We start from the raw sequence: 15,234 nt of genomic DNA, 5'->3' as shown, positions 1-15,234 counted from the left end.
TGTCTTCCCACTAATTCTGCTTTTATTTTTCAAAAGGCAGAGATGGTGAGTCACCACTGGTAAAGTGACTTCACAAGGTACTTTCATCAATGTGGTTCTATACTCTGTTATCTCGCAAAAAATAACCAGTAGCAGTATTATTTTGTACAAGAACTTGATCAGATTGCAAATATTGTCTCTAAATGTCACAGTTCCGTGTAGAAAAAAGCAAACTGATGTGGGTGGATTACAAAAGACTGAGAATATTGCATTTTCCCTTGAACCAATTTCTTGACTGATTCCAGTTCCCAGAAACTAATATTGCAGGCAACAAGCAAGGTTGGTAAATGATGATTTACCATGTTCAAAATTTATGCCAGTTCAAAATTAAATCTACAACTGAATGCAACGATAATGATGATTTGCTACAGCAGATGGTGTTTAATTAACCATGAATTGGTCACACTGAAAAATGATGGATGGTCCAAGAAGTCAAACCATTTTCAATCTGTTGGCAAAAAAAACATCAGTATAATAATGTAATTAGAAATTAGATACAACCTAAGAAATCCTTTCCTCTTACAAGTAGTTCTCATTTAGCAACTACTTTGTTTAGTAACCATTTGAAGTTATGGTAGTGATGAAAAAATAATTTTCTGACCAATCCTCACATTTATAACCTTTGCAAGTAAAGCTGAAGTAAGATCTGAATCAGATTTGCAGTTTCCCTTGGTGACCACTTCATTTAACGCCTGAGTTGCTGGTCCCAATGTGATTTGCTAAACAAATTCTATCTGCATTCTAAATTTCATTTAGAAAATAGGATGTAAAGCGGAAAATGTTCTCTGACATTATGTTCCTTTATTAGTAAAGTACAGCACTTTCCATCATCCCCGTGGCACAATCCTGATTGTGCTGTCAAGACAGTATATAGGTAATTGGGAATTGAGATAATTAAGTTAGAATTGGGAGCTGTCCCCTTAAGGGAATGCCTCATGGTAAATGTAGTTAATGCATCATGGGAAATGTAGTTCATGTCATGTGGTCACATCTGTAATCCTGACTGGACACTGAATTGACCCTTGGTTGGGTTGGGGGAGTTTCCTTCACTCTTGCCTGGAACCCAGCAGCGTGCTGGTGCCTCACCCCCTTGCTCCTTCGTTATGGGATGAAAGATCACTATGCTTTTACACTGTGAAGTCATTTGTGCAAAGAGTTGGACATTAGATGAATCTCAACACAACTGTGAGTTATACTTTGAGAATGCCTTGTGAGCCAATAAAGGAACTTTGTATGGAAGCCTTTGTAGAGTTGCCTGTCTGTCTTTATATTCAGCCAGGAATTTGATTATACACTGATTATATCTTACTTGTATCTTGATGTATGCAAATCCATCAACAAATCCAGTTCCCAGCTGGCAGCTGTGCCTACACAGTAAAGGACGTCTTGGTTATGTAAGGATTCTAAACAATGCCATCCAACTCAGAGACCTAAACTAGGAAGCAAAGGGAGGTGCAATCAAGTCCCAACAACCCAAGTAGAGGAGGTCATGAAAAATATGTGGAGGCGGGTGATTACAAAGGAATGGAAAGCTGACCTTGGATTAGATGAACTGTTAAGAGACAAAGAATAGTAACTCAGTCCTCAGAATGGGAAGCATAAGAAAAATCTCTCAAAACACCCCCATTTTGATTTTGACTGGTATAAAATGAGGTTCAAAGAAACTCTCACAGCCTTTCAAGGTTACCTATAATAATAAAATAGCATTTCTAGAATCCCTGCAGTGTATGTTTTCTGACCTGGTTTACTATGAATGGCTGATACTAATTTATGAGCTCTATGAACTCCTACAAGAAGGGAGTTTTTATTCAAGTCCCTATGGTATGCATGCTGGAAGCAGCACACAGAGCCATTTCTGCCAGCACGTGATAGCTCGCCCAGAAGAGCCCCACTGCACATGCGCATGCACCACCACCACCTGACAGCTGATTGTCGGGTATCTGGCGCGCATGTGCGGGGGCAGGGGTGCGTGGGAGATGCACGTGTATGCACAGAGACACGTGGTGCACATGCGGGGGGAATCGCGTGCATGCGCAGATGCATGGCATCCATGTGGGGGATCGCATATGCATGCGCAGATGCACGTGTGTACATGTGCAGAGGGCGTGGGGGGGCCAGCATGCATTGCCTTCTGGGTGCTGGCACACAAGTGCGAGCGCAATTATTGGCACAGCAGCCAAAAAAGGTTAGCTACCACTGATCTAGAGTAAAGGTCTTCAAATTTGGCAAGGTTAAGATTTGTGGACTTCAACTCCCAGAATTCCTGAGCTAACAGGAGAAGGAATTCTGGGAGCTGAAGTCCACAAGTCTTAAAGCTGTCAAGTTTGAAGACCCCTGACCTAGAGCATGGATGCCCAACCAGAGGACCTAGGTACATATGATGCCTGAGAGTTGTGATCATTCATCAAAGCCCCTCTGGAAAAATGTCCATATATTATCATTTTAAATATGATAGAAGGTGTACTCACATTAACAAATGAAAACCAACTTTAATCCTGGTCCTAATCATTACTTTATCCAGCCTCACATTCTCTTCAGAACATAGATATTCACATTTAAAAGCCAAGTGAGATTCCTGCTCCCCCCCCACCCAAAAGCTGACAGGAGATTAGGAGCAGACTATTGAATTTGGTCTATGGGCCAGTGGTGGGGTTCAGTTTTTTTTTACTACCGGTTCTGTGGGCGTGGCTTGGTGGGTGTGGTAGGGAAAGGATATTGTAAAACCTCCAGTCAGTGATTTTATTTGCTGGTTCTCCAAACTCTCAAAATTTCCACTTCTGGTTCTCCAGAACTGGTCAGAACTTGCTGAAGACCACCCCTATGGGCACACCTCCTCCTTTTCACAAGAGAAGGCAAAAGAAAGTGTAGGAGGGGGCTGATTTAGGAATAAGACTAAGAAATGCACACTTTCCCAATATTTCATTTCATTACCCTACCTACTCCAACCAGGAGTGGCCTATTAGATTACCCAGGGAAATGTTACTTATAATGCCACAATTTTGAAGCTCAAGGGGGCTGAAGCCAGAAAGAGTAGCTTTTCTGGAACAGAACTGATATTTTGAAACAACCTCTTGATGGATATCAAGCTAGCCTCCTGTGTAGGAGACAGACTGGCCAAGCCAGGAGGGCGGAGTCAAAGTGGAATTTAGTCTAGATTCCCCACATGGGCATAAGAAGGCAAAGTCCAATCCTTCCTCCGGAATGCCATTGAAGCTTATCTAGTCTCATTGAGGTGCAGACCATTAATCTAAGAACATTCCTGTCTATAGGCTTGAGAAGTAAAACAGGTAACTGAACTCTTCAAATTGGGGCCTGGTTGTTTGTGTCTGATGCCTTGCCAATGCTTAAGAAAAAGCTGAAGACCAAACTCTTACCCTGTATATAGTGCAATCTTTTTTTGATTGATATTCCCTGCTTTTTTACAATTGTCAATCATTTCTGTATTTTTTGTCTGGGGTTTCAATTAGAACATGGGTATTTTATTGTATTCTTTCCTAGGATGTCACCAAGAATTGTATGATTGTAGCAGGGCAGAAGATAGAGGCAAAAGCTGCTTGCAGTCCCATAATCTGGGCATTCATTAATGTTCGCCAATATTTTTCAAAATTAGGTCTGCAAAGTAAGAAGTAAGCCAGTGCGAACACTTGGAAATTTCTCTGCACTCAAAATAAGAGGGGCTTTGAATTACTGTAAATATACAAAAAACAACAAGTGCTTCCATGAAGCAAATAACACCTTACCACTTTAAAATAAAAATGTAAACAGACTTTCTTAAAGTCATGTTAGTTGATTTATTAGATTTATATCCTGCCTTCCAGTATAGGCACTCCAGGAACATACATAATACTCCTTCCTATTTCCCCTCATAGCAACAACTCAATGAGGTAAATATTATTTTAATTAATTTTAATTAAAAAATTAATTCTAAGAAACACATCCCAATTCCTAATTCCTAATTGCTTTCATTAATTTGCTTCTTTATTGCATATAGTTGACTTCTGTTTTATTGTTTTTCTTTTATCTGCAGCATTCAACTTCTGCAGGAAGCAATTCAAAAACTTTACCACAGTTTCATATAGCCTTCATGTTTTCTTCTAGCCCTTAAGAAAAACAACCTCTTTTCATGCACATGATGGTACACCATCCTGCACGTATTCCTGTCAAAATGTGGTCAGGATGTGTGTTTTATATACAAATGTGTCATAACAAGATAATTTCAAAGGCATTTTATTCGCTAATCAATACAAAGCAGAATGGAGGTGAAGGAAAGTTACTGTTTTGTATTTTCACCTGGTAATAGATAAGACATTTCAACTGCAAAGGGACAGGGGAATGAACCTATTTGAACACAACCTATTGTTTCTCCTACTGCTTTTCCAATATACTGTTTAAAAACTTTAATTCACAGGATAGTTATAAATCATGCACAAGCAATCTTCTAGTATGATGAATTACAACTCCCACCATAGTCAGCTATTTAAGAGGGCCCTGGAATTATAGTCAAACAATATGGTGGGCACCAGATTATTTTTTCCCATAAACTAAGGAATGGAGGACAGGCAGGTCAGCATAGAACAGCAGTCCTGATTTTTTTTGCAAACATTTGGTTATCTACTGCTAGAAATAAAATAGTAGACTAACTTAGTGTTGAGCCTGATCCAGCTTCACTGGATTTGTACCATTGAGCTTCTTCATCCCCTAAAGATACTAAGTTGGAAGATACTAAGTGGAATATTTTATTAAGGTGTAGAAAAGAAGGGATTGTCCAGACGGGTAGTTTAAAATAACCTTTCCTTCCTACTGCTAGTCAGTTATGCTAGACTACAATTCCCATGGCATCTGGGAATTCTCATTTAACTATCTATAAGACACTATTTGGAAGAGACATTTTAAAAATTGAGGTTGTGTTGAGCAGGGATGTCAAACTCAAGGTCTGCAAGCTGCTTAAATCTGGCCCGCTGGGCCAGCCTGGAATATCAAAGGACCAGCTCCTGGAGCCTCTGCTGGCCAAAACAGGGTGTGGGGACATGCATGAGACACTGGGGCCTGTTTTTTGGCCTCTACAACTTCCAGCACTCTGCTGGCCGAAAATGGGCTTGGTTTTGGCCAGGAGAGTGCTGCAGAAGGCCATGGAGGCCAAAAACAGGCCACAAGGAGATCTTGCACAGCTTCCCTGGGGCCCATTTTTGGCCCGCAGAGTGCTGCAGGCGGCCATAAAGGCTGAAAATGGGCTGTGGGAGGGGTGCGAGGGCCCCCATGCCCTGCTTTGGCCAGCAGAGTGCTGCAGGAGGCAAAATCTGGCTGTGTTTGACTTCGGAGGGCTGGGGACCAGGGTAAGTGTGGCCAGCTCAACATCACCCATGTTGTGGTGGCCTGTGGTGGCCTGAATGCTCTGCCAGCAAAAACAGGCTCCCAAGCTTCATTTTCGGCTGCAACGGCCTCCTGCAATTCTCTGCCAGAGGCACCGCAGGCCAGTCCTTTACTGTTTCCAGGGCGACCCCATGGGCCAGATCTAAGCACCCCCACAGGCTGGATCTGGCGCAAGGGCCTTAAGTTTGACATCACTGTTACCATATAGAGCATGTTCCTCCTCTCAGATCTGATGGGGTGGGTAGAGATAATTATCTGCCATTTCAAGTGTTGAAATAATGCTAATAATGTAGCTTGTTTTATGGACATATTTTAAAAACTATGTTTATGAAATGGAAAAAAAAGGTATCTCAAAGGTGCTTTTCCAAAAAGCAACTAAACTTTATTGGTTTTTTCTTTGAAAATTTTCACTTCTCAGCCAAAAAGCTTATTCAGTTTCTGAAGGACCGCCCCCACCTCCAAAAAAAAAAAAGTCCAGTTGCCTTTTGGGACAAATATGACCTGGATGATCAAGAATTTCCAAACGAAAGGAAAAAGTGTTATAGTTATTTCCCTGTACAGACACACAGACATATACAAGAAACTATGATGAGGAAAGAAAGTTTTCATCACAATCATTTTAGAACAGGGGTGTCAAAGTCAAGGCCCGAGGCCCACAACTGGCCCATGGGGTGCTTAAATGTGGTCCACAGGGCCAGCCTAGAAATATCAAAAGACCAGCACCTTTTTGGCCTCCCCAGCCTCCAGCAGCACTCTGCTAGCCAAAAATGGGCCTCCCGGGGCTTCCCTGCAACCTGTTTTTGGCCAGCAAAGTGCTGCAGGAGGATTGGATTGAACTGCATTACAATTATGAGGCCTCAAGCAAGTGCCTGATTTGGATAGAAAACAAGAACATCCTATGTTAATACTACAGTTTAATGCCAGATTTTACATACTGTAGGTCCATTTAATCTACAATCAACCGTCTATAATTGATAGCCATTTCTATTTACTATCCTGGAAATTTACCTCTGGTATTAGATCTTGTATTATCATGTTATTTATGCTATTGTAGTTTTATTATTAGTTGAATAATAAAAATATAATAGTATAGCTTTTCTGCCTGGAAAAGCAATTTACTATTAAACAATGGGGTATAAATTTAGAAATAAAAGGTTTTGTGGAGTACGAAGAATAACTAATAAATATTTGCCAGTAATATCTGGTAGAAGAAATAGGAAAATGATTATAGTAAAGAACTGTGGAAAGAAAGAAGACAGGGGGGGAATGCATCTTGAGCCTCTGTCAAACACTCACCATGCCTCCCAGTTCCCCCACATGGCCCTCCGAGGTCAAACACAACCCTGATGTGGCCTTCAATGAAATCAAGTTTGACACCCCTGTTTCAGAAAGTTCTATAAGTAGTCTTCGACTTACAAGCATTTGTTTAGCCAGTAACCATTTGTTTCGAAGTTATAACAGCATAGAAAAAATGACTTACAACCAGTCCTCACACTTCCAACCATAGCAGCATCTTCATGGCCACATGATCAAAGTTGGCAATCAGAATGTATTAACAATTGCAATGTCCTAGGGTCCTGTTTTTGCCATTTGCAATCCTCCCAGCTGGCTTCTGACAAGCAAAGTCATTATTGTTGTTGTTGTTATTATTATTATTTAATATCTAATACAAAAGTACAAAAGAAAATGGTAGGAAAATAGGGGAAAGAAAAGGGAAGGGAAAAGTATGGGGCAAGGGGAAAAAAAAAGGTGTTGAGTCGACCTCCAACTCCCTTTGCTGCAGTAAAATAAGATAGTAAGATCAAACCTCAACCTTTTAATTTCACATAAAATAAAAACTAGCCATTTTTATAACAACAAACCTATTAATTGGTAAAACCCAAAATCAAAGTTTCATTTTTTCCATCTCAAACACAAAGTCCAGAAGTGGTCCAGAAGTAATTGTATTTTTTTCTTTAATAGTCAATTTGGCCCTCTCTGCTAACTCCATCAATTTTTGCAACCATTCAGCCATTGTAGGAATCAAAGTATTCTTCCATTTTTGTGCATAATGTTGCTGCTGTCAACATATATAACATCAAAGTTCTCCCCAAAATTTTTCCAAATATTTTTCCATTAAACCCAGAAGAAAATTTTCTGGTTTTATCTTTATATTCAGTTTGAAAATCTTTATTAAGATGTGAATCTTACTCTGGAAGTAAAGCCAATGGGGGAAGCTGGATTTGATTAATGACTACATGATTCACTTAACAACTGTAGTAAAAAATGGTCATAAAATTGGGCATGACTCACTCATCTTGCTTGGCAATAGAAATTCTGGCTTCAATTGTGGTCATAAATTGAGGACTACCTGCAGTGGTGATGATCAGATTTTTTTATTTTAATTATAAGTTAACAAATTAAGTTTATCATCTCTCTGTCCTCCATGGAAGTCAGATTCCTCCTGGTATGGAGGGGAGAAATGGAGCTTCTAGGAAAACACAGAAGAGCATATTTGAATCTAATGATTTCACAATGTATGTTCTCTGGAAGCAGCCCAGACTTAGTAGAATTTATTCTGGAATTTGATACTGGATCAGAATTGTCCTGCAATAATGCCGCAAGTTTTGATCTTTGCTCTGAATTCTAGCATTTATTTGGCCAGAATAAACAAGACCTTGATACAAGAGAAAAACAAAATGAAGCAATTTAAATCTATTATTAAAAAAGTACAACAGCGAAATAGAAAATATCTGCCTTACTATATAAATCTGCTTATATTGCTCTTATTGAATAATTCCAGATCTGCAGACTTTTTAACTGCAAAAAGCCCTACATTTCATCCCTGTGTTTTATTCTTATTGAAAAATAAGACCACACCCTAATCTGTTGTGCTCCAAACGGGAGGATTTGTAGCCCACTAGTATACAAGTTTTCTCAACCCTATGGAATTCAACTGGGGGTTGGCCTCCTGCATACAGGTGCCTACCGTAATTTATAGTTTCCTGAGCACCATTTTCCTCCTGCAGAAACTTCTTAAGTGCTAGCTACCTCTTTGAATCTCCAATCTATGGACATGTATTCCCACTGAATTAAACAAGAATTATGCAAAGAAAACCACACCAAGGGGCCACAATGCAATTCAATCCTTGGAAGGGCATTGTGCCGAGCTTTCCTGTATCATTACAATACTTTCCTGTTTAATATTCAGGGACTGCATTCACAAATGACATCAAAACATGGCATGACTCTGATTTACTGAATAAAACAGTTCTTCAACACACCCCTGAGACTGGCAGAGAGCAATTGCAGAAACGGGGACTGCAACATGATGCAAAGCCCCATTTCTTGCCTGCCTGCCCGTGATGCCATGACACAATCCTGAAGGGTAGAGCTTGCCTCATGATGCCATGATGCGTATTCCATCATTTTTACCGCATCGTGTCTAGCTGCCCATGGCTAAGGATCTCACTGTATTAAGCTCCAGCACTGTATTAAGCTCCAGTGTAAGTGCTGCCAATGCTCCTAAGTAAGGTGAAAATAGTACTTCCATTGTAGCACCTTCTAGACAAGTTGTTAGAATTCAAGGGAACTGCATATGCCTAACTTTGAGGAAAGACGGCCAAGAGGGAATATGATAGTACTCTTCAGGAATTTAAAGGGAATGCATAGAGAAGGCATCATAATTTCAGAGTTCAGGTTAGGTGAGGTCTTAAGTTCCAGGAAGGCAGATATTGACTGGATGATAGGAAAAGCATCTTAACAACAAGAATTCTTTGGCAGTGGAACCAATTAAAGTAGTAGATATGTTCAAGCACACTTGGATAGCCATCTGTTATGAGCACTTAATTTAGATCCCCCACTGGCCAGATAGTGGAGCTTCATGGTCTAAATAGCCCCTTCCAACTCTATTTTTCTACCCTTTGCACGAGTTCTGGCTGCCAGCTCAGATCCTTTGCTTTCTGCTTCTTCTGCTGTCTCTAGTCAGACAGGAAACAGATCAAACAGCAGGAGTCTCTCTACTCTCACTTCTGCACTGGCTCTTTTCATTCACTCATATGTGCACAGACTGTCTTTTATAGTTTCCTATGAGGACGTTTGTTTCTGATTTAACAGAAAGGTAAAGCGATTTCCCAGTGAGGTTTATTTTTCAGGTTTTTCTTAGATACATTTGTCACTAAAATAAAGAGATAAATTACCATTATATAGCTTAAATGCGTTTATCCATGGGTTGTCTTTCTCAGCCTCCAAGTAACTGGAATATTGCTATAAACACCATTCAATGATGTAAATACTTTTCTTCCTCTCCTTTAAAAAAGAAAGATCTGAGCCTTTCCACACCTGTATGGAAAGTTCTTCACTGAAATCCTTTAGTATTTTATCAAAACCTATACCTGTCACTTTTCCATGTTTCATGTCCACAGGAACCAGTTTACGTTGCGCTATGGATGCCATCCCCATACTAAAACCATTGAGATCTCTGGATGAAGTATCAGTACTTCTCTGAGTGATCAATAAGACACTCTTAATAAAAAAAAAAAAACCTGCAGGAGTAGTAGTAGTAGCAGAACCACCCTTTTCTTGAATTTTATATCCATAGAACAAATAATAATAGGTTAGAAGGGACCTTAGAAGTTTTCTAGTCTTCTAACTAGTGTTCTAACTGGTCTTCTAGTCTGCAGTTCAGCGGTTCAAATCCCTAGCGCCGCATAACGGAGTAAGCTCCCATTACTTGTCCCAGCTTCTGCCAAACTAGCAATTCGAAAGCATGTAAAAATGGAAGCAGAAAAATAGGGACCACTTTGATGAGAAGGTAACAGCATTCTGTGCGCCTTTGGCACACAGCCACACAACCACAGAGAAGTCTTCGGACAGTGCTGGCTCTTCGGCTTTGTAATGGAGATGAGCACCGCTGCCTAGAGCCAGAAACAATTAGCATGTATGTGCAAGGGGAACCAACCTTGCTCAACTAGAAGACCCTATACTGTTCTCAATAGATGGCTATCCAGTCTCTTCTTGAAAATCTCTAGTGATGGAACACCCACAGTTTCTGCAGGCAAGCCATTCCATTGATTATTCTGTCAGGAAATTTCTCCTTAGTTCTAGACTGGATCGCTCTTAAATTATCTTCTACCTGTTATTTTCTTGTGCTTCAGGTGCTTTGAAGACCCCTCTCTTCTGTGTGACAGCCTCTCAAGTACTGGAAGACTGCTCTCATACCATCCCTAGTTCTTCTCTTCATTAGACTACATACCTAGTTCCCTCAATTGTTCATTGTACAGTTTAGCCTTCAGATCCCTTATCATTTTTGTTGTTCTGTGCACTCTTAAACTGAGAGTAATTTAGGGGTAGTACAGCAATTTTTAATTGCTCCTTTGTGGGTCAATGATCCAGTTTGGGAATACCAATTTAGAGACATTTGTATAAAACAACAGTGGGTTTTTTGTGAAGGTAATGATAATTAATCAGTTTGAGATCTCCTCCTCCAAACATTTCATATGATGCATTGTTTTGAGAGAGAAAAAATGCTTGACATCTAATACTATGCAACTGGTTTTTGAGCCGTGGTGGTGTAGTGATTAGTATGTAGTACTCCAGGCTACACTACACTACTCGTTCCAGTTCGATTCTGAACACCTTAAGGTTGGCTCAGCCTTCCATCCTTCTGAAGTTGGTAAAGTGAGGACCCAGATTGTTGGGGCCAATAGGCTGACTCTGTAAACCACTTAGAGAGGGCTATACACCGCTTCATAAAGTACTATGAAGCGGTATATAAGTCTTAAGTGCTATTGCTACTGCTCTTTTCCTTTGTTCATTCCTTTGTTTATTTACTGTCCTGAAAACTCTAAAAATATTTGTATTAAAATTAAAATATTGTAAAAGCCTCTTTTAATGGGGGTTCTAGGGCCATAATACATAAGCGTCAGTTGTGGAGGAAGAGCTCCTGTCAGTGAAAATAGGAGGTAGGGAAAGGTGGTAGAACAAAAGGATATTTTTTGCCAATTGGAAACTCTCTCCAAATTCCTTTTTTTCCATTAGTGCTAGAAAAATGTACCAGTGGACCTCAACTTATGACCATAATTGAAGTTGGTATTTTAATTGTAATACATTGAGGTCATAAATCAAATAAACATGTGATTTGGCCATGCTCATTAAGATTCATTGGAGTCAAGTGACTAAAGCAATTCAAGTCAATTCATGTAATGAATTGTCAAGTGAATCACATGGTCATAAATCCAAATTCAACTTAGCCAATGGCCATTTTTGGCTGGAAAATGGAAAAACAGGTCACAAAATGAGAACACATGACCACAGAACAATGCAACCGTTGTAAATGCAAGTTGGTTGCAAAGCAGCCAAAATGCAATCACATGACCACAGGCAGTCATAATACCAAGGAATAGGTTGTAAGTAACATTTTCAAATCCATCAGAACTTTGATCATTAAGGGACCAGTTGTAAGCCATGGACTACCTGTATTTACTCCTTCTGTGCCAAAGTTGAGACAGAAATTAATTAACTTAGCTGCTGAACAATAACAAGGAGCATCACCTCAATCTTGAAGCAGTGCCAAGCGACTCCATGGAGGTGTCCTGAGCTTGTAATTCAGCCCAAGCTTGTGCGATCAATGCCTCTCTCCTCTTGGACAATAAGCAAGTCAATGGTGCTGTAATGAATAATAATAGCTCCACTGGGACCCTCAGGGCACCAAAGCAGTGAGATTTCTGGAATGCTGATGCTTTTTTCCACTATTGCAATACTGAAGTTACAAAACTAAGCTTTTGTAATTGGTGGAGCAAAAGTCAATGATGACATGAGGATAAAGAAATAAAATCTCATTTAAATGAAACTCAACCCTAAGGATGAGCATCCACATCAGTTATATAACCTTAGCAACAGTATGGAAATAATTTATCATTGCATTGCATTGCATTGAGAAGGACCAGAGGTGACATAATAGCAGTCTTCCAATATTTGAGGGGCTGCCACAGAGAGGAAGGGGTCAAGCTATTTTCTAAAGTGCATGTAGGCTAGACAAGGAATAACAGATGGAAACTGAACAAGGAGAGATTTAACCTGGAAGTAAGGAGAAACTTTCTGACAGTGAGAACGATCAACCAATGGAACAGCTTGCCCTCGGAAGTTGTGAGAGCGCCATCACTTGAGACTTTCAAAAAGAGCTTGGACTGCCATTTGTCAGAAATGGTGTAGGGTCTCCCGCTTAGGTGAGGGGTTGGACTAGATGACTTACAAGGTCCCTTACAACTCTGATTATCTGTTATCTGTTATCTGCCTTTGTGCAGTCTAGCCTACAGCCCTGAAATTTTCTGAAGGTCTCTCATCCAAGAACCGTAATTTTGATTACCAGGTGTTCTTCCAATCACCAGTTTCCCAAATATTTATGGGTATGGTCATTGTGGCCAAGATGGACTATCAATTTTCCCAGAGGTGTTTGCCATTTTCATCTTTTTCCCAGAAAAGATAGCTACGTGTTGCAAGCCCACCCTTGATGTCTAGACAATGAAGCCCACTTCATCCATACCTATCACCTTCATACCATACCATACCATTAAATACTAAATTCAATCCATTATTTTTACCCACAGACTATTCTATCTGGGTTTGTACTTTTATTTATATTGCTTTCTCACTAGTCCTGAACCGATTCTTTCTTCCATATGTTTCGTAAAGCATTCACCCATCCACATTGAATTAAATAAATGTCTATGCAGGAATATGCATAGTGATTGCATTAAATGTAGAACAAGAGGCAACTGTTGCAACTATCTTTAGCTGAGATAACTATCTTGATTGTAAATAAAATAAAAGCTGTTTTCTGTCTTTTGGTGGGGGGAAATGACTCCAGGCATTGTTTCAAATGCCTAGTGAAGCCTTCAGCCCAGGAAAAGGTATCTTGGCAGCAGTCCCACATTTGTAATTCAATATATTGACACAAGTATACTGTCGGCCAGGGTACAAGTATATTGACAGCCCAAGTATGGGAAGCCAAAAATTTGCTCACAAGTGGGCAAAAGGAAAAATATTAGAAAAAAAAAGTGAGAACTGGGTGGGAAAGTTTTGCTGCCCCCTCCTTTTGAATTCCCCCCCCCCCCCCAAGACATTGGGTAGCTATTGCTGAGATTCTTGAATCGCTCCGTTTGCAGCATTAAAGTTCTCGCACTAGGCAGGGAACCGCCCCCTCCCCTGACAGAAAAAAAGAAAGAAAGAAAGAAAGAAAAGAAGGCGATATTAATATCTGGGCAAAAAGTGACACGCACCAATTCGCAACTCCTCTTTCGGCGGCCCGGCCAGCAATCAGAGCTCCCACGAAGGCAGGAACCTCCCCTCAACCATCTGCCCGCCTCGGGCCGCGACCGACCAGCCAGCGCCGCCCGCCCCCGCCCCCCACCCCCGAACAACCCGGGATCAGAAAGTGAGAGAGCAAGGCCGTCCTAAAAGGGTTTTAACCCTTTCCCCTTTGTCTCCCCCACAACTAAGCAGCTGCTTCTTCACCCCCTCCCACTCCAACCACACCTCCCCGGCCCCAGCCCGACGATTGAGCTCCCCAACTCTAGCCCCGGGGCAGGCAGCCATGGCAAGGAAGAGAGGCGGCGGCGGTAACGGGCGCCGTGGCTGTGACAAGTAAAGCGCCCGCAACGGCCAAGCAGTCTGGGGGGCGCAGCCGGGGGCGTAGCTGTTTTGTTCCAGAGCTCCATGCACCGTGGCGGAGACGCGGCGCCAAGAAGGCAGGGTTACAAACCCAGCCCGTCACCCCGCGCCTGGCTGCAAACCGAGGTAGGGGCGCACTGTTTTGTTTTTGTTTTTTTTTTGAGCGGGGGTCGAGGAGGGGGTGCAAAGGTGGAATAACGGGAGGTATTTCTGTTGGTTTTTGCGACCCGCGTGGTGGACCGATGCTGGGGCGTTTGGGGCTGAGGACGAGGCGCGCCCGCATTTCCTTTTCGACCAAGTTGCGGCGACTGTGGGTTGGAGTCCGCCGTCCCAGGATCCGAGCTCCGGGCGAGTATTTTCCCCTCCGAAGGAGCCGTAGAAGCGGGCGCCTTTTTTTTTCTTCTTTACGGTAACATCGGCCGAACTCTTCGCTCAGGTAGAAGAAGGAACAGCAGCCGCCTGTTGCGCGCCAACTTCTAGGAAGTTTCCCCGAGCCTTGAAAATCCAGGGTAGGATTCGCTTCCTCGGGCAATGGGAAGTTGGAGTGGCGAAGCGGGTGCGGGGAGAGGGAGGGTTGGAGGAAAAAAAAATCTCCCGGTGCGGGAATCGGTAGCAAAAGAAAAGAAAAAAGAAAGAAAAAAGCAGCGTCTGGTTTCTGGCTTTTATGGACGAAAAGGCTGGTTCTATTCACGCAGGGGAATGAATGTTTCTGGAGGATTTCCTGACGGGAGCCCAGCTGTTTTCAATCCGTTGGAGCTAAAAGGAGAACCTTGTGACACTTCAAAAGAAGAGAGAGGAAAGACCGAAGCAAGGGTTCGTGTGAATGGAGGTGCAGCTGGGTTTAGTCGGCCAGATTAGAGGCGTGTTTAAGTGGCCGCCGAATTCTCTGTGGCCTTTTCCAGTGGAGGCATTTCCTTTGGCAAGCATTGGGGAGACTGGAAGCCAGAGAGCTGAGGCAAGAGCCAGAGAGGCAAGCGAGCAGGACGGCTGCAGCTGAAGTAAAACGTGAATGCATAAACGCAAAATAGTATTTAACGAGATATATATTTTAAAAGGCAGTTGCGTTTGGCAGGGTTGCTAAAGTCAATAGCCTTTGGAAAGATCCCCACAAAACTTTCTGACAGTCTTTGACAAACCACCTGCTAGTCCTTGTGCTACAGGTGAAGTTTTTGTCCT

At 41.7% G+C, this 15,234-nt stretch overlaps 1 protein-coding gene and 1 long non-coding RNA gene across 16 annotated transcripts in view; one reads left to right on the top strand and one right to left on the bottom strand.

Moving 5' to 3' along the window:
• The window catches only part of LOC148127423 (uncharacterized), a 61,949-nt gene extending 48,173 nt beyond the window's left edge, over positions 1-13,776 (bottom strand). For 3 of the 4 annotated variants that reach the window (XR_015742380.1, XR_015742381.1, XR_015742383.1), the window contains exon 1: positions 13,668-13,776. This is a non-coding gene — a long non-coding RNA (uncharacterized LOC148127423). The remainder of the gene's footprint in view (positions 1-13,667) is intronic. The other variant, XR_015742382.1, reaches the window with a different exon arrangement.
• Positions 3,234-15,234, top strand: part of GHR (growth hormone receptor) — a 146,654-nt gene continuing 134,653 nt past the window's right edge. For 3 of the 12 annotated variants that reach the window (XM_087927343.1, XM_087927340.1, XM_087927332.1), the window contains exon 1: positions 3,234-3,326. The gene's annotated coding sequence lies outside the window, so the exon portion shown is untranslated. Of the gene's footprint in view, positions 3,327-13,520; positions 14,185-14,299; positions 14,568-14,988; positions 15,057-15,234 lie in introns of those variants that run through there. The other 9 variants (XM_087927336.1, XM_087927334.1, XM_087927342.1 and 6 more) reach the window with 6 other exon arrangements.

Source organism: Pseudonaja textilis, chromosome 2 (genome assembly GCF_049901715.1).
Source record: "Pseudonaja textilis isolate UNSWEBS1 chromosome 2, rPseTex1.2, whole genome shotgun sequence".
NCBI classification, from domain to species: Eukaryota; Metazoa; Chordata; class Lepidosauria; order Squamata; family Elapidae; genus Pseudonaja; species Pseudonaja textilis.
Note: the sequence above shows the minus strand (reverse complement) of the source record. Positions and strands in the feature narration are given on the sequence as shown.